Source organism: Oncorhynchus mykiss, chromosome 1, assembly GCF_013265735.2.
Source record: "Oncorhynchus mykiss isolate Arlee chromosome 1, USDA_OmykA_1.1, whole genome shotgun sequence".
Classification (NCBI taxonomy): domain Eukaryota; kingdom Metazoa; phylum Chordata; class Actinopteri; order Salmoniformes; family Salmonidae; genus Oncorhynchus; species Oncorhynchus mykiss.
In genome coordinates this window covers 31,426,818-31,445,468 of record NC_048565.1, presented here as the reverse complement: position 1 = coordinate 31,445,468, position 18,651 = coordinate 31,426,818, and the positions used below count along the sequence as shown (strand labels likewise).

Genomic DNA, 18,651 nt, shown 5'->3' with positions numbered 1-18,651 from the left:
GTCCTAGGTTTGAGAAGTCAATGAGAGAAGTGGGAAAAGTATTCCTTAGTTGTTAATTATCTATAAGTCTAAAGGCACAACCTAGATTCGAAACAATGTCTTAAGTAGTTGAACATGTCATTACTACAACCACCTGAAGGTGACAAACTGACACGTTTTCCTTTTCGTCAAAAATAACTTTATATATAAGGAGTGCTTTAGATACATGCCCAGTTTGGCGGAGACCATGAGTTAGACCCGATTACATGTTACATGCATGAGTTTAAACTAACCAACGTCGCCTACCTGTGTGATCAGGGATTTTTTATTGATTTTATTTTTTTACCCCGTTTCTCCCCAATTTTGTGGTATCCAATTGGTAGTTACAGTATTGTCTCATCACTGCAACTCTCGCACGGACACCTATTGGATAATACATTTCTGCCTTTCTTCACACTGTACTGTCTTTGGTTATTCTGCTTCCACCCAAAACGGAAGTGATTGTAGTCAAACCAGACATTTGTAGTCAATCCAGAACATTCTACAGCTGTCAGAGTTCATTCAAGAGGTGAGCATCGAGGAGCAGAGTGAAAGATGCACAGAGCTATCAAGAAAACACATTTCAAACAGTTGGTATGTAACGTTACACGCAAATGATTATATCAGACTAACTAGCTAAGTAACTTGCTATTCATTCGCAATGTGGCAAATACAAAAAAAGCACACATAGTACAAACTGGTGTTGTAGGTGCCTGATAGCTATGCTAGCTAACTTATATGTCTAACTTATCTTTCCCGTGCACGAAACCATAGAAAGGTTAATTGATTTTCCTTGCTTTATTAATACATATGAAAAAAGTACATTGCATAGTTTTGAAAATCAGATCATATTTGATCTCACAGCCAGCTTCACATACCTTAGCTAGCTGAAAATGTAGCTAACGTTAACTAGCTGTTACTGTAGCTAGTTAGCTAGCTTATGCAACCTCGTAAACAATGAGTTACGAAACGTAAAAACATGTCAATCTTCAATGATGCAATAACTTTAAAGCCATTGAAGCACAATTTCAATGAAGACCATAATTTAATGTATAGCTACTATTTACTCCCAATTTGCTACTGTATTGTGCTGTGACGTTGGATAGACTGCTGTGTGAATGACCTTTACTCTGGTAATTCAAATTGTCTTTCAGACACAGGTTCAGATATATCTGTTCCTGTTTTAGGTTGGTGATAGGATTGATACTCCCGGTCAAAATGTTGTATAAGCCAGTGCATATCTTGGATGTCATATCGGCTTGTTTACAGAAGGGTTTGTCCCAGATCCTTCCTCCCCTTCTGTGTTATGTAGCTCACACTTTCTGCTATAGCTGACCTCCAAAAAATACCCATTAGATGTTGTTTTCGCCCAAAAGGTACACCTGAACAGAATCTGTAGTATCCTGTTTGATTCAATGCCTTGCTGTTTATTGGACTACACAATGTTGCTGAATTGTCCATATCGTAATGGTAGCTTTCAAGTTTGATTGGCATGAGAGCAGTTATGTTTACGCTTATGTCATGCCATTTACTGAAAAATACATTTCCTCTGTAGTCTGGTCTCCCAGAGGTTTCAAAGCACCTTGGTGGTGGCAGAGCACAACAATGACAAGCTGACCCCCATTACGCTGAGTGCTATTACTGCAGCCAAGAAACTAGGAGGAGACGTGCCCTGTTTAGTTGCTGGAACAGACTGTGCAAAGGTATGCTAAATCTTGGGTTTGATCAGATGGTGTCTAAAGAAGGTATTCACACCCCTTGACTTTTTCCACATTTTGTTGCTACAGCCTGAATTAAAAAGGGTTACATTTATATTTTGTGTCACTAGCCTACACACAATACCCCATATTGTCAAAGTGGAATTATGTTTGACATTTTTTTTTAAACAAATTCATTAAAAAGTAAAAGCTGAAATGTCTTGAGTCAATAAGTATTCAACCCATTTGTTATGGTAAGCCTAAGTAAGTTCTGGAGTAAAGCTGCTTAACAAGTCACAATAAGTTGCATGAACTCACTCTGTGTGAAATAATAGTGTTTAATTAACATGCTTTTTGAGTGACTACCTCATCTCTGTACCCCAACTGTACAATTTATCTGTAATGTCCCTCAGTCGAGCAGTGAATACACCCAGTCACTATAAAGTTACAGGTATCCTTCCTAACTCATGTGCCGGAGTGGAGGCCAATGGTGACTTTAAAACAGTTAGAATTTAATGGCTGTGATATGAAAACTGAGGATGGATCAACAACATTGTTGTTACTCCAATACTAAGCTAATTGACAGTGGGAAAAGGAAGACTGTACAGAATACAAATATTCCTAAACATGCAGCCTGTTTGCAACAAGGCACTAAAGTAAAACTGCAAAAAAAGTAGCAAAGAAAATAAATGTATGTCCTGAATACAAAGTGTTATGTTTGGGGCAAACACAACACATCACTGAGTACTAGAGGTCGACCGATTAATCGGAATGGCCGATTTAATTAGGGCCGATTTCAAGTTTTCATAACAATTTTGTATTTTATTAGATTTTTTTTTTACACCTTTATTTATCCTTTATTTAACTAGGCAAATCAGTTAAGAACACATTCTTATTTTCAATGACGGCCTAGGAACGGTGTGTTAACTGCCTTGTTCAGGGGCAGAATGACAGATTTTTACCTTGTCAGCTCGGGGATTCAATCTTGCAACCTTACAGTTAACTAGTCCAATGCTCTAACCACCTGATTACATTGCACTCCACGCGGCCTGTTACGCGAATGCAGTAAGAAGCCGTGGTAAGTTGCTAGCTAGCATTAAACTTCTCTTGTAAAAAAACAATCAATCAATCATAATCACTAGTTAACTACACATGGTTGATGATACTTCTAGTTTGTCTAGCGTGTCCTTCGTTGCATATAATCGATGCGGTGCGTATTCGTGAAAAAGGGACTGTCTTGCACCAATGTGTATCTAACCATAAATGTCAATGCCTTTCTTAAAATCAATACACAAGTATATATTTTTAAACCTGCATATTTAGTTAATATTGCCTGCTAACCTGGCTCGTTGCGAACTCTCTGAAGACTATTTCTTCCTAACAAAGACAGCCAACTTCGCCAAACGGGGGATGATTTAACAAAAGCGCATTTACGAAAAAGCACAATCGTTGCACGACTGTACCTAACCATAAACATCATGCCTTTCTTAAAATCAATACACAGAAGTATATATTTTTAAACCTGCATATTTTGCTAAAAGAAATCCAGGTTAGCAGGCAATAGGTGAAATTGTGTCACTTCTTTTGAGTTCATTGCACGCAGTGTCAGGTGATATGCAACAGTTTGGGCTGCCTAGTTTGCCAGAATTTTACGTACTTACGACATAACATTGAAGGTTGTGCAATGTAAATAGGAATATTTAGACTTATGGATGCCACCCGTTAGATAAAATACGGATCTGTTCCGTATTTCACTGAAAGAATAAACGTCTTGTTTTCGAGATGATAGTTTCCGGATTCGACCATGTTAATGACCTAAGGCTCCTATTTCTGTGTGTTATTATGTTATAATTACGTCTATGATTTGATAGAGCAGTCTGACTGAGCATTCATTCAAACAGCACTTTCGTGCATTTTGCCAGCAGCTCGTCGCTGTGCTTTAAGCATTGTGCTGTTTATGACTTCAAGTCTATCAACTCCCGAGATTAGGCTGGTGTAACCATTGCGAAATGGCTAGCTAGTTAGCGGGGTGCACGCTAATAGCGTTTCAAACGTCACTCGCTCGGAGACTTGGAGTGGTTGTTCCCCTTGCTCTGCAAGGGCCGCGGCTTTTGTGGAGCGATGGGTAACGCTGCTTCGATGGTGGCTGTTGTCGATGTGTTCCTGGTTCGAGCCCAGGTAGGGGTGAGGAGAGGGACGGAAGCTATACTGTTACACTGGCAATAGTGCCTATAAGAACATCCAATAGTCAAAGGTATATGAAATACAAATTGTATGGAGAGAGATTGTCCTATAATTCCTATAATAACTACAACCTAAAACTCCTTACCTGGGAATATTGAAGACTCCTTTTTAAAGGAACCCCCAGCTTTCATATGTCCTCATGTTCTGAGAAAGGAACTTAAACGTTAGCTTTTTTACATGGCACATATTGCACTTTTACGTTCTTCTCCAACACTTTGTTTTTGCATTATTTAAACTAAATTGAACATGTTTAATTTTATTTGAGGCTAAATTGATTTGATTGATATATTATATTAAGTTAAAATAAGTGTTCATTCAGTATTGTTGTAATTGTCATTATTACAAATATATATATATATATATATATATTTTAAAAATCGGCCGATTAATCGGTATCGGCTTTTTTTGGTCCTCCAATAATCGGTATCGGCGTTGAAAAATCATAATCGGTCGACCTCTGCTGAGTACCACTCTTCATATTTTAAAACATGGTGCTTGTCATCGGCAATGACTAGGGAGGTTTTTTTAGGCTAAAAATACACGGAATAGAGCTAAGCACAGGTAAAATCCTAGAGGAAAACATGGTTCAGTGTGCTTCCCAACAGACACTGGGAGACAAATTCACCTTTCAGCAGGAAAATAACCTAAAACACAAGGCCAAATATACACTGGAGTTGCTTACCAAGACGACATTGAATTTTCCTGAGAGGCCTAGTTACAGTTTTGACTTAAATCGGCTTGAAGATCTATTCCTCGGGTGTGAATACTTGCACTACATGACCAAAAGTATGTGGTCACCTGCTATTCGGACATCTCATTTCAAAATCATGGCCATTTAATATGGAGTTGGTCCCTCCCTTTGCTGTCTCCACTCTTCTGTGAGAGCGTTCCACTAGATTTTGTAACATTGCTACGGGGACTTGCTTCCATTCAGTCACCATAGCATTAGTGAGGTCGGACAGATGTTGGGCGAATAGGAGTTCCAATTTTACCCAAAGGTGTTTGATGGAGTTGAGGTCAGGGCTCTGTGCAGGCCAGTCAAGTTCTTTCCCACCAATCTCAAGAAAGCATTTCTCTATGGACCTCGCTTTGTGCACAGGTGCATTGTCATGCTGAAACAGGAAAGGGCCTTCCCCAAAGTGTTGCCACAAAGTTGGAAGCACAGAATCGTCTAGAATGTTATTATATGCAGTAGCGTTAAGATTTCCTTTAACTGGAACTAGGAGGGCCTAGCCCGAACAATGAAAAACAGCCCCAGACCATTATTCCTCATCCACCAAACTTTACAGTTGGCGCTATGCATTCAGGTAATTAGAGTACTTCTGGCATCCACCAAACACAGATTTGTCTGTCGGACTACCAGATGGTGAAGTGTGATTCATCACTCCAGAGAATGCTTTTCCACTGCTCCAGAGTCCAATGGCGGCGAGCTTTACACCACTCCAGCCGATGCTTGGCATTGCGCATGGTGATCTTAGGATTGTGTGAGGCTGCTCGGCCATGGAAAACCATTTCATGAAGCTCCCAATGAACATTTATTGTGCTGACATTGCTTCCAGAGGCAGTTTGGAACTCTGTAGGAGGGTTGCAACTGAGAAGAGATGATTTTTACGTGCTTCAGGACTCCCCTGTCCCATTCTGTGAGCTTGTTTGGCTTACCACTATGCAGCTGAGCTGTTGCTCCTAGACGTTTCCACTTTACAATAACAGCACTGACAGGTGACTGGGCCAGTTCTAGCAAGACAGAAATTTGACTAACTGACTTGTTGGAAAGGTGGCATCCTATGACAGTGCTACGTTGAGTCACTGAGCTCTTCGGTAAGGCCGTTCTACTGCCAATGTTTGTTTATGGAAGTTGCATGGCTGTATGCTCTATTTTTATACACCTGTCGGAAAACGGGTGTGGCTGAAAATAGCCGAATCAACTAATTTGAAGGGGTGTACACATACGTAAATGAGATTTGACATTTATTGAAAATGAAATGTAACAAAAAAATCTAAAAACATGTGTCCACTTAGATAAAAAAGTGCTCAAGGTTGACCTATTTTGCATAATGAATGTTTTGGCATTCAGGTACAAAAAGTAACTTTCTGAGCACTTCTACAATGGGCAAATATTTATGGGAAAAGATCAACGTTTGAGATTTATATATTTTTAAAAGCTTACAAACAGGGTTTACCCATTAAATGTCAATTAGCTAAAAAACACAACTCAGATTTGTCATTCACATACAGTAAGTTTTATATTTGAGTTTGTGTTGTGCCCGCCATAGGTTGAGACCCAACATGCGCTTAAATACAGGGTAGGTTTCATGTTTTTTTAGATAAATTTAGATCGTTAAAGGTCCACACATCAAAGAATGTTGACTTGAATGGGAATATCTGTTGATTTTATATTATACTGTCAATCCTCCATCGGAAACCTATTGCAATTATAGAAATAATAGAATAGACATGACCATTTATGCTGACATTCGACAGTGTTTGGACCATCGGCCATCTTTATGGGAGTAATTCAAAATTAACATTTCAATAAAAATGTCAATGGTGTACCAGCTAAATTGCAGTGGTCTGAAGGGATGTCCGTTCTATGAATTACATTTCTATGATTGAAATGACACACCCTGTATTCAAGAATGTCTCAACCGATGGCGGGCACAACACAAACTTCAGATGTAAAGTAGGGTCTAAACTACAACGTGAATTTGACGTTTGATGTATAATTTCTTGAGGTTTGTTTTCAAGAAATTATAAAGCAGTTTGACAACCTTGTTTTGTAACCTTTTAAATTATATCAAACTCAACTCTTTCTTCCATGAGCAATCATGTATATAAAGTTTTGTTTAAATTAAAATGGAGGCTGTCAAATAGCGCTTGAAGTGAAATGGATCCAGACCTAGACGCTTAGTGGTTTTCTTCAAGGGATTGATTTGCTGTATATTTATCATCTCTTCAGGTTGCACAGGAAGTCAGCAAAGTCCTAGGTGTGAAGACAGTTCTGATTGCTCAAAATGATGCTTACAAAGGCTCTCTGCCAGGTATGTATATCCAGAGTGTGAAGCAGATACAGGCAATAGATTCACTGAAGCTGTAAATGAGTTGGAAGTTTTACTTCAGCATCTTACTTAAAAATCTGAGTAATAAAAAATAAAACATCTATTTGCGTGTGGTGTTAACAGCAACTTGCATGTCTTTCCACAGAGGAATTGACTCCACTTATACTGGCAACCCAGAAGCAGTTCAACTTCACCCATATTTGTGCTGGAGCTTCTGCATTTGGGAAAGTAAGGTTATAAGACCCTTTATATACAGTTGAAGTCGGAAGTTTACATACACTTAGGTTGGAGTCATTAAAACTTGTTTTTCAACCACTCCACAAATTTATTGTTAACAAACTATAGTTTTGGCAAGTCGGTTAGGACATCTACTTTGTGCATGACACAAGTCATTTTTTCAACAATTGTTTACAGACAGATTATTTCACTTACAATTCACTATATCACAATTCCAGTGGGTCACAAGTTTACATACACTGAGTTGACTGTGCCTTTAAACAGCTTGGAAAATTCCAGAAAATGATGTCATGGCTTTAGAAGCTTCTGATAGGCTAGTTGACATCATTTAAGTCAATTGGAGGTGTACCTGTGGATGTATCTCAAGGCCTACCTTCAAACTCAGTGCCTCTTTGCTTGACATCATGGGAAAATCAAAAGAAATTAGCCAAGACCTCAAAAAATAAATTCTAGACCTCCACAAGTCTGGTTCATCCTTGGGAGCAATTTCCAAATGCCTGAAGGTACCACGTTCATCTGTACAAACAATAGTACGCAAGTATAAACACCATGGGACCACGGAGCTGTTGCACTGCTCAGGAAGGAGACGCGTTCTGTCTCCTAGAGATGAACGTACTTTGGTGTGAAAACTGCAAATCAATCCCAGAAACACAGCAATGGACCTTGTAAATATGCTGGAGGAACCTGGCACAAAAGTATCTATATCCACAGTAAAACGAGGTCTATATCGACATAACCTGAAAGGCCGCTCAGCAAGGAAGAAGCCACAGCTCCACAACCTCAATGAAAAAGCCAGACCACAGTGTGCAACTGCACATGGGGACAAAGATCATACTTTTTTGAGAAATGTCCTCTGGTCTGATGAAACAACAAAAATAGAACTGTTTGGCCATAATGACCATTGTTATGTTTGGAGGAAAAGGGGGGGGCTTGCAAGCCGAAGAACACCATCCTAACCTTGAAGCACAGGGGTGGCAGCATGATGTTGTGGGGGGTGCTTTGCTGCAGGAGGGACTGATGCACTTCACAAAATAGATGGCATCATGAGGTGGGGACATTATGTGGATATATTGAAGCAACATCTGAAGACATCAGTCAGGAAGTTAAAGCTTTGTCACATGGGTCTTCCAAATGGACAATGACCCCAAGCATACTTCCAAAGTTGTGGCAAAATGGCTTAAGGACAGCAAAGTCGAGGTATTGTAGTGGCCATCACAAAGCCCTGACCTCAATCTTAAAGAACATTTGTGAGCACAACTGAAAAAGCATGTGCGAGCAAGGAGGCCTACAAACGTGACTCAGTTATACCAGCTCTGTCAGGAGGAATGGGCCAAAATTCATCCAACTTATTGTGGGAAGCTTATGGAAGGCTACCCAAAAACGTTTGACCCGAGTTAAACAATTTAAAGGCAATGCTACCAAATACTAATTGAGTGTGTGTAAACGTCTGACCCACTGGGAATATGATGAAGGAAATAAACACTGAAGTTAATCATTCTCTCTACTATTATTCTGCCATTTTCACATTCTTAAAATAGTGGTGATCCTAACTGCCCTAAGACAGGGAATTTTTACAAGGATTAAATGTCAGGAATTTTGAAACTGAGTTGAAATGTATTTGGCTAAGGTGTATGTAAACTTCCGACTTCAACTGTACGTACCTTCAGGTCGTTTGTCACTTCTTAGGAAAGCGATCTGCCTGCAGATGACTTTATTTATTTCGTAGGATGGATTTGGTTTCATAAGCCTAGTGTAAAAAAATATAGCTGTTATGAGTATGCTGTATTTTTTTATTCATGCCATGGTTTCTGGAACTTATTTGTAGAGCATCTTTGGCTGATCGTTACAGATTGCCTTATATCCCTGCTTATTTACCAACCTGTCTTTTCTAGAATCTCCCCCCCAGAGTGTCTGCCAAGTTGGATGTTGCTCCTATTTCAGACATTATTGAGATCAAAGCCCCTGACACCTTTGTCAGAACCATCTATGCCGGTAACTAGCTTTTTGTGAATGTGTTATGAGAAGATACATTTGAACTTAAGCATATAGCTATTTTTTTCCCCCCAAACCAACCTACAGTGTCTTGCAAAAGTATTCATCCCCCTTGGCGTTTTTCCTAATTTTTTTTTGCATTAAAACCTGTAATTTAAATGTATTTTTATTTGGATTTCATGAAATGGATATACACAAAGTAGTCCAAATTGGTGAAGTGACATGAAAAAAATAACTTGTTTCAAAAAATTATATCAAATGGAAATTGGTGTGTGCATATGTATTCACCCCCTTTGCTACGAAGCACCTAAATAAGATCTAGTGCAACCAATTACCTTCACCTGTGTGCAATCTAATTATGTGACATCTGGACTTTTTAAGTGTCACATGATCTCAGAATATTTACACCTGTTCCGAAAGGCTCCAGAGTCTGCAACACCACTGAGCAAGGGGCACCACTAAGCAAGCGGCACCATGAAAACCAAGGAGCTCTCCAAACAGGTCAGAGACAAAAAAAAAAGTTGTGGGTTGGGTTCTAAAAAAAATATCTGAAACTTTGAACATCCCATGGAGCACCATTAAGAATGTGGCACCGCAACAAAAAATAAAGAATATGGCAGCTCAACAAACCTGCCAAGAGAGGGCTGCCCACCAAAACTCACAGACCAGGCAAGGTGGGCATTAACTAGAGAGGTAACAAAGAGACCAAAGATATCCATGAAGGACCTGCAAAGCTCCACAGCGAGATTGGAGTATCTGTACTTAGGACAACTTTAAGCCGTACACTCCACAGAGCTGGGCTTTACGGAAGAGTGGCCAGAAACAAGCCATTGCTTAAGAAAATAATAAGCAAACATGTTTGGTGTTTGCCAAAAGTCTTGTGGGAGACTCCCCAAACATATGGAAGAAGGTACTCTGGTCAGATGAGACTAAAATTGAGCTTTTTGGCTATCAAGGAAAACACGATGTCTGGTGCAAACCCAACACTTCTCATCACCCCGAGAATACCATCCCCACAGTGAAGCATGGTGGTGGCAGCATGCTGTGGGAATTTTTCTCATCGGCAGGGACTGGGAAACCTGTCAGAATAGTTATGCACGATCAAGCTTTATTTTTTTTTATTTTTTTTTCTTGTTTCACAATAAAAAATATTTTGCATCTTCAAAGTGGCATGTTATGTAAATCAAATGATACAACCCCCCCCCCCCCCAAAAAAAAATATATTTTATTTCCAAGTTGTAAGGCAACAAAATAGGAAAAATGCCAAGGGATGTGAAAACTTTCGCAAGCCACTGTATACTACTAAGATATTCTTGAGCACATTATAATTCACCAATGCATTTTAGAGTGCTTTAGACATTTTTTGATACTCAAAATGGATTTGGTTTGATATTATCTTTGGAAGTCAATTGAATTTGTTACTGCTTTGGGACTGCTCTTATGAATTTGAAAAGTAACTCATGTACTGTACCATAGGGAACTGGTTTGCTTTTAGATATAGCGCCAATTCAGTCTTTTGGCAATACCAGCAATGACTAGATCCCAAAAGCCTAATTTCTCAATTGCACTTATGGGCTTTGAATGAATCAAAATGACATTATCCACTTAAACCGTTGCTGTTTAATTGTCATGTCCAAATAGGTCATATTGAAAACTCATGGTGAACCTTGAGCCCAGAAGATGTTTCCCAAATTAGATTCTGTGAAATTAATTATCTACTTTTATTTCCCATTTGTCATCAGAAGAGTTGCATGAGGTTTAGAGTTAGATAACAAAACATCACTGTTTGTCTCATTCTCAGGAAATGCTCTCAGCACTGTCAAGTGTAATGACAATGTCAAGGTTTTCACTGTCAGAGGGACATCCTTTGAGCCCACTGAGGTGGATGGAGGCAGTGCTACATCAGAGGAAGGTAGCTATAGTACTAACCATGCAGTGATACACACATGAAAAGCATACATACAAAAGCCATTGTTCTTGTTTATCATTCTAAAATAATTAGTTAATTTCCTGACTGGATAACTTATTTTGTCAGGGTATAGTTAGTTTTATTTAATATGATCCCCATGAGTTGTTTATTTCAGTTGCTGTGTCTGCTTCCGCTGGGATGTCTGAGTGGCTGGAAGCAACCTTGACCAATAGTGACTGTCCAGAGTTGACCAGGGCTAAGGTTGTGGTGTCCGGAGGTAGAAGTCACCTTCAGCTCATCATACTATTTGCCTTACACATCAATTTATTTGTGATGTTCATGTAAACGTTTAAATAAATCATCGTCCTTTTAGGAAGGGGACTGAAGAATGGCGAGAACTTCAAGCTGCTCTATGACCTTGCTGACAAAATTAATGCTGCAGGTAAGTGGGTAATTTAGAATAAGTCTTTCAATGACAACAAATGTTACTTTCTTAATTTGAATAACTGATAAATTATTTGTGAACAAATTGGAATGCATTTTTTTTGTCCATTAGGTTTGAATTGATTTCCCCCACAGTTGGTGCTTCCAGAGCTGCTGTGGATGCTAGATATGTCCCCAATGACATGCAGGTTGGACAGACTGGCAAGATCGTGGCCCCCGTAAGTGACAAACTCTGGATCATTTTACACTCATCCTGTTCTTTGATAGGCAATGTTGTGCTCACAATGGTGTCATCTGTAATAATATTGCACAATTTTCCAAGATGGCGGTAAACTTTTTGTGGGTCTACACTTACAATTTTTTTCCTCTAAAATGCGAATATATGTTTTCTGAGGAGTTACCCATCAATTATTGTGCAAGTTGCCCGCAGCTTGACAAAGACCTGCTAGACAATTCCTGGAATTCAGTGTTCTAAAGATGGGAATTTAACCTTTTTAAAAGGGCAAAGAAATCCATCATCCGGTTCAACTGGGATATCCTAGCTGTGATTATCCACACATTAGATCCCATGAAATGTAATTAATGGCACATATAGGCTCCTAAATGATTTAGCTGATCCATTAAAGAGCAGTGCACAGTGCAGTGGGTGTCTGCTCAGACCCCCAGATCAGGTCATTCTTCCCAAATTGTATTTTGCTAATGTTTTGACAAGATTGTCATGTAGGCTTAATGTATTAAATACAATTTGAATTGCAGTATTTTATTTTTTATCCTGTTCATATTTGTCAGTCAGTTGTTCATTGTCTTCATACACACCACTTAAAGGATTCATATAAATATTAGAAGGTAATTTGTTATCACTATCTTCAGGCATTGTTAGGACAGAACCATGCGTGTCTTATCAGTGTTACTGTCTGGTCTGTCTGACATCTTTTTTTATTTTACAAATGTCCCCTTATTCCCTATGAGTGACGTAGCCCAAAGCTGTGTTCCTTTTTGTTATGTGAGGTAACAAGCAATTTATATTTGACATATACAACAGTTTTATTAATTATTATATTGAACCCCTTTTGACAATAGTGTGTGTATTTATTTTATTTATTTATTTATTTATTTGCAAGCTTAAAATAGTGGTTATGTCCAGTATTGAACTGCTCCAGTTATACTGAACAAAAATATAAACGCAACATGTAAAGTGTTGGTCCCACTTTTAATGAGCTGAAATAAAATGTCTCCATTTTGTGCACGGATTTGTTCACATCCGTGTTAGTGAGCATTTATTGTTTGCCAAGGTAATCCATTCACCTGACAGGTGTGGCATACCAAGAAGCTGATTAAACAGCATGATCATTACACAGGTGCACCTTGTGCCAGGGACAAGAGGCCACTCTAAAATGTGCAGTTTTGTCACACCACACAATGCCATAGATGTCTCAAGTTTTGAGGGATCGTGCAATTGGCATTCTGACTGCAGGAATGTCAACCAAGCTGCCTCCAACATTGTTTTAGAACATTTGCCAGTATGTCCAACTGGCCTCACAACTGCAGATCATGTCAGCCCAGGATGCCAGCCCAGGACGTCCACATCCGGATTCACCTGCAGGATCATCTGAGACCAGCCACCTGGACAGTTGATGAAATTGAGGACTATTTTGGTCTGTAATAAAGCCCTTTTGTGGGGAAAAACCCATTATGATTGGCAGGTCCTGGCTTCCCAGTGGGTGGACCCCTACCAGCCCCTGCCCATTCATGTGAAATCCATAGATTAGGGCCTAATGAATGTATTTAAATTGACTGATTCCTTTTATGAACTGTAACTCTGAAATGATTTTGTTTATTTTTGATCAGTATAGTTTTGCTGAAATGTTTACATTTGAAAGAATCTCACGACACGGAATTAGTTGACATTCACTCTTTCTGTCAGCATGTATGTCACAGTTAAGCTTTTGAAATTATGTAACCTAAGATGTGGGGTGTCATGCCGTAGCATTTCAAGTACCACATTCGGGGAACAGCTTGGCAACGGAGCAGCCAGGTTGTCATGTAGATTAAAAAAAAGATATATATATATATATACACATACACAGTGGGGCAAAAAAGTATTTAGTCAGCCACCAATTGTGCAAGTTCTCCCACTTAAAAAGATGAGAGGTCTGTAATTTACATCATAGGTACACTTCAACTATGACAGACAAAATGAGAAAAAAAAATCCAGAAAATCACATTGTAGGATTTTTTTAATGAATTTATTTGCAAATTATGGTGGAAAATAAATTTTTGTTATTGACCAAATACTTATCTCAATACTTTGTTATATACCCTTTGTTGGCAATGACAGAGGTCAAATGTTTTCTGTAAGTCTTCACAAGGTTTTCACACACTGTAGCTGGTATTTTGGCCCATTCCTCCATGCAGATCTCCTCTAGAGCAGTGATGTTTTGGGGCTGTTGCTGGGCAACATGGACTTTCAACTCCCTCCAAAGATTTTCTATGGGGTTGAGATCTGGAGACTGGCTAGGCTACTCCAGGACCTTGAAATGCTTCTTACGAAGCCACTCCTTCGTTGCCCAGGCGGTATGTTTGGGATCATTGTCATGCTGAAAGACCCAGCCACGTTTCATCTTCAATGCCCTTGCTGATGGAAGGAGGTTTTCACTCAAAATCTCACGATACATGGCCCCATTCATTCTTTCCTTTACACGGATCAGTTGTCCTGGTCCCTTTGCAGAAAAACAGCCCCAAAGCATGATGGTTCCACCCCCATGCTTCACAGTAGGAATGGTGTTCTTTGGATGCAACTCGGCATTCTTTGTCCTCCAAACACGACGAGTTGAGTTTTTACCAAAAAGTTATATTTTGGTTTCATCTGATCATATGACATTCTCCCAATCTTCTTCTGGGTCATCCAAATGCTCTCTAGCAAACTTCAGACTGGCCTGGACATGTACTGGCTTAAGCAGGGGGACACGTCTGGCACTGCAGGATTTGAGTCCCTGGCGGCGTAGTGTGTTACTGATGGTAGGCTTTGTTACTTTGGTCCCAGCTCTCTGCAGGTCATTCACTAGGTCCCCCCGTGTGGTTCTGGGGTTTTTGCGAGATCTTGAGATCTTGCGTGGAGCCCCAGATTGAGGGAGATTATCAGTGGTCTTGTATGTCTTCCATTTCCTAATAATTGCTCCCACAGTTGATTTCTTCAAACCAAACTGCTTACCTATTGCAGATTCAGGCTTCCCAGCGTGGTGCAGGTCTACAATTTTGCTTCTGGTGTCCTTTGACAGCTCTTTGGTCTTGGCCATAGTGGAGTTTGGAGTGTGACTGTTTGAGGTTGTGGACAGGTGTCTTTTATACTGATAACAAATTCAAACTGGTGCCATTAATACAGGTAACGAGTGGAGGACAGAGGAGCCTCTTAAAGAAGTTACAGGTCTGTGAGAGCCAGAAATCTTGTTTGTTTGTAGGTGACCAAATACTTATTTTCCACCATAATTTGCAAATAAATTCATAAAGAATCCTACAATGTGATTTTCCGGATTTTTTTTCCTAATTTTGTCTGTCATAGTTGAAGTGTACCTATGATGAAAATTACAGGCCTCTCTCATATTTTTAAGTGGGAGAACTTGCACAATTGGTAGCTGACTAAATACTTTTTTGCCCCACTGTGTGTGTGTGTGTGTGTGTATACATATGTATATATATATATTTTTAAATTGGTTAACAATAGCATCACCACACTTGAATGACTAGTTAGCGATGCAGTCATGCTGCATGTAGGGAGTTGTTTTGACACCTGAGGGAAAGCTAGCAACACAACAGCTGGTGTGCCTGCCTGGTCTTCTTACTGAAAACCGCAAAGCTGCTAAAAGAGCGTAAAGAGAAGAACTCTGAGAAGACTCTCCAAATAGGCTAGACATGCATGTACTCTGATATTTCCATACAGTGATATTTAAGAACTAAAGCTGTCGTTTTCCCTCTGCTACAGTAGGACCGTGCTCTTGCTGGACAGTACCTCTCATCGTGAAATATTGGTCCTCACTTTTAGTCGTTAGTACACTTGTGTTCATAAATTTATGCTCTGCTCCTCCGAGACTACTCCAATAACATTAAATAGCACTGAAATATTAATATGGCAGTGCATTACGCTGAAAGCCTCTGTTTTTCCCAGAGGTGGAGGGTCATACACTCTGCTTCACCACCCCCAGCATTCTCTCTGAGATAACATGGTCAGGGTCAGCACTAGAACAGCTCCATCCTCTAATATGGAAACCCAGGGCTGCGTTGTGTACGGAAAAACATAATGCAACGTTCAATTAAACAAACAGTGTTGTTCTGAAAGACTAATTGAAAAACTGGTTGTGTTGTGGGTTAAAGGCACCGCTGCCCTTTTTAAATACGTCACTCATTGCTTCAAGCCTCACCGACCAAACTTACCTCAGTCTGTTCAAGAATATTTTGGAGAAAGGTGTTCAGTACCAGCCGTTACACAACGTAGCAAATGCTGCATCAGACTCAGGGTGTCAATGAGGGCCTCTGGTATCATGGTCAGCTCTTAATTACTTTTTCTGGAGATAGATTGAAAATACATTTCCTCAGTAAATATGGTCTTACCTGTGTTCAGCAGTCTGAATCAACTGACACTACATAGATGTGTATGTGCACCAAGCTCTTGTGTTATTATATTGATAAAGCTTGTTTGTCCTTGTTGTCTCTGCAGGAGTTGTACATCGCTGTTGGCATCTCTGGAGCTATTCAACATCTGTCTGGGATGAAGGTCAGCAAGTTACCATTCTTGCTTGATTTTTTTCCCCCTCCAGAATCTTCTGTTAGGTATACACAAGTATAAGAAAAAAAGAGCATGTTGCGATATTTTGAACTATGTTTTATTCTGCAGACTATTGTTGCCATTAACAAGGACCCAGAGGCTCCCATCTTCCAGGTGGTTGACTAGGGTCTGATCTCTTTTAAGGTGAGATAGCATGCTGATTAATGAACACCCTTGCCATGACTGAAACAAACCCAACACTGCACCAGCCTCCTGCACAGCGCTGAATACCTGATCACCAAGAGAGGCATTTCAATAACCAAGACATGACAAAAGGGACAGTCAGAAAATTCTATTCAACGTTTCCCTAATACATTTTGCAAGACACATTATTATCCTTCCTAATGGAAATGTGCATCTGAATTATTGAGGTGCTGAATTAATCAGGTGAATTGTGGCCAGAGCCTACTGCTCGGTTAAGATGCAATGACGGCTCTCCTTCAAACCATAAAAAGAAATCGATAGTTAACTTAAGTGGCTGGGTGGTTCTCAGGTTTTATTTTCTCTTTCCTAGTGTCAGTACTTTACATGCTTAGCTGCCCTCTACTGTCTGGCTGGCACATATGGCCAGTGTGCCAGAGGGATGACAAACTATTGGAAAAGAGGGCCTTTGCTTTCGGTGAAAGAGCTTTTATTTTTTCTTGTGTATGTGTCCTGTTTTTCATCTTTTATTTACTGTGGGGGTGTGTGAGAGGCCCAGGTGTTCTGGGTAAACTCTGTAAAAGTGACTGGTAATAGCTCGTGGCAGCAGAGTTGTGACCTGCTGGTTATCATCTTACATGTGATCACTCCTCGGATAACCGATTAAAATGTATGGGCTTTCTCTTCTTCCTTCAATTGAAAACTGATCCCCGGGACACACTCGACTCGGGTGCTACTGATATAGTTTGTCAGGTACCCTCGCTCATGCCCCTCATGCCCAGTTACTCTCAGATTTTAATTGGTTTATCAATGAATTGATGTCACCCCAAAACCATGAGACTAAACACTGACAGTTATAGCAAAGCTCAACCCTCCATTTCCATGTCGCAAGCATACACCATGTTCATTGTGTCAACCTGGCTAGATTTGCCTGGTTAGGGAGGTGTAACCATCTTCAACTCTTTTCTCTCACTAGGCTGTGCCTGAGATGACTGCAGCATTGAACAAGTAAGCCAGCGTTCAGCTAAGCAGCCATCCCACCACTCTTACCTGGGTACCAAGACTGTAACCACGGATACAACTCTCCTACAACCTCTGCCTTAAATGGTTTCTGGAGCTACTATTTTGGGGACCCTAATAATGTTATCATCATTGTACCTAAATGGCAACAGAATAACACTCTCATTTTACAAACTGTCTGTTTTTATGTACGTAGGTAGGAAAATGCCACAAATAATGATCTGCTTATCTGGCGTAGGTGATATTTTTATCCCTATTAATGCATATTTTGTATTTAACGTAGCATCGCAAAGGTCATCTTCGGGAAGTCTAAACCTGCCTCCTCACTTAACTTTTTTTATACCAAAAGCTCTTGGTATAATGATGAAACTGACTGTAAATGACTGTTCTTTTACCATGTTTGCATTTGAATTGCTTTTACTCTGCAATGAATTCCCTTCATGATCAACTTACAAAATGCCTGTTGACATTAAAGTGCACAGGGTTAGTTTGCCATATCGAAGGTTTATCCTATAATACGTTTTCTCCTGATAACACTTTGCACAGCTTCAATTACAAAACCCTCCAGATTTTGTAGCTGAAATGTTCCTCAAGTGTTCTGGTGTCTGGCTTATGATTTCACTGAGCTTTTTTTTGTCGTAATTTGAAAACAAACATTAGCATTGATAATGTAGAAAGACTAAGGTAAGAAATAAACTAGGAACACAACTCAACACATTTGAACAGATTAAATGTACACAGCAGCAGTCCGAACAGAGAGGACTGTACTTAATGTTGGGGTCTGGAGACATCAGGCTGACTTTTGAACTATGTTTGTTACATGTCTAAGGGTGATCGGTCTAGCGTCTCCAGTCCCTAATCAAGTATTTTAGACAAACCACCCAGTTCCACACCCACCCAGCCCCATCCCTAAATGATATCTAATGTACAGTGCTTTCAAAAAGTATTCATACCACTTGACTTATTCCACATTGTGTTACATCCTGAATTTAAAATGGATTAAATATAATTTTTTTCTCTCACCCATCTACACACATGGCCAGAAACAAAGAACTTCTGAAACTCGTCAGAACA

General features: G+C 39.7%; 1 pseudogene; it reads left to right on the top strand.

Annotated features, from left to right (window-relative positions):
- The first annotated feature begins 504 nt into the window (after positions 1 to 504).
- On the top strand, positions 505 to 18,071 carry LOC110521048 (annotated as a pseudogene).
- Positions 18,072 to 18,651: the final 580 nt, after the last annotated feature.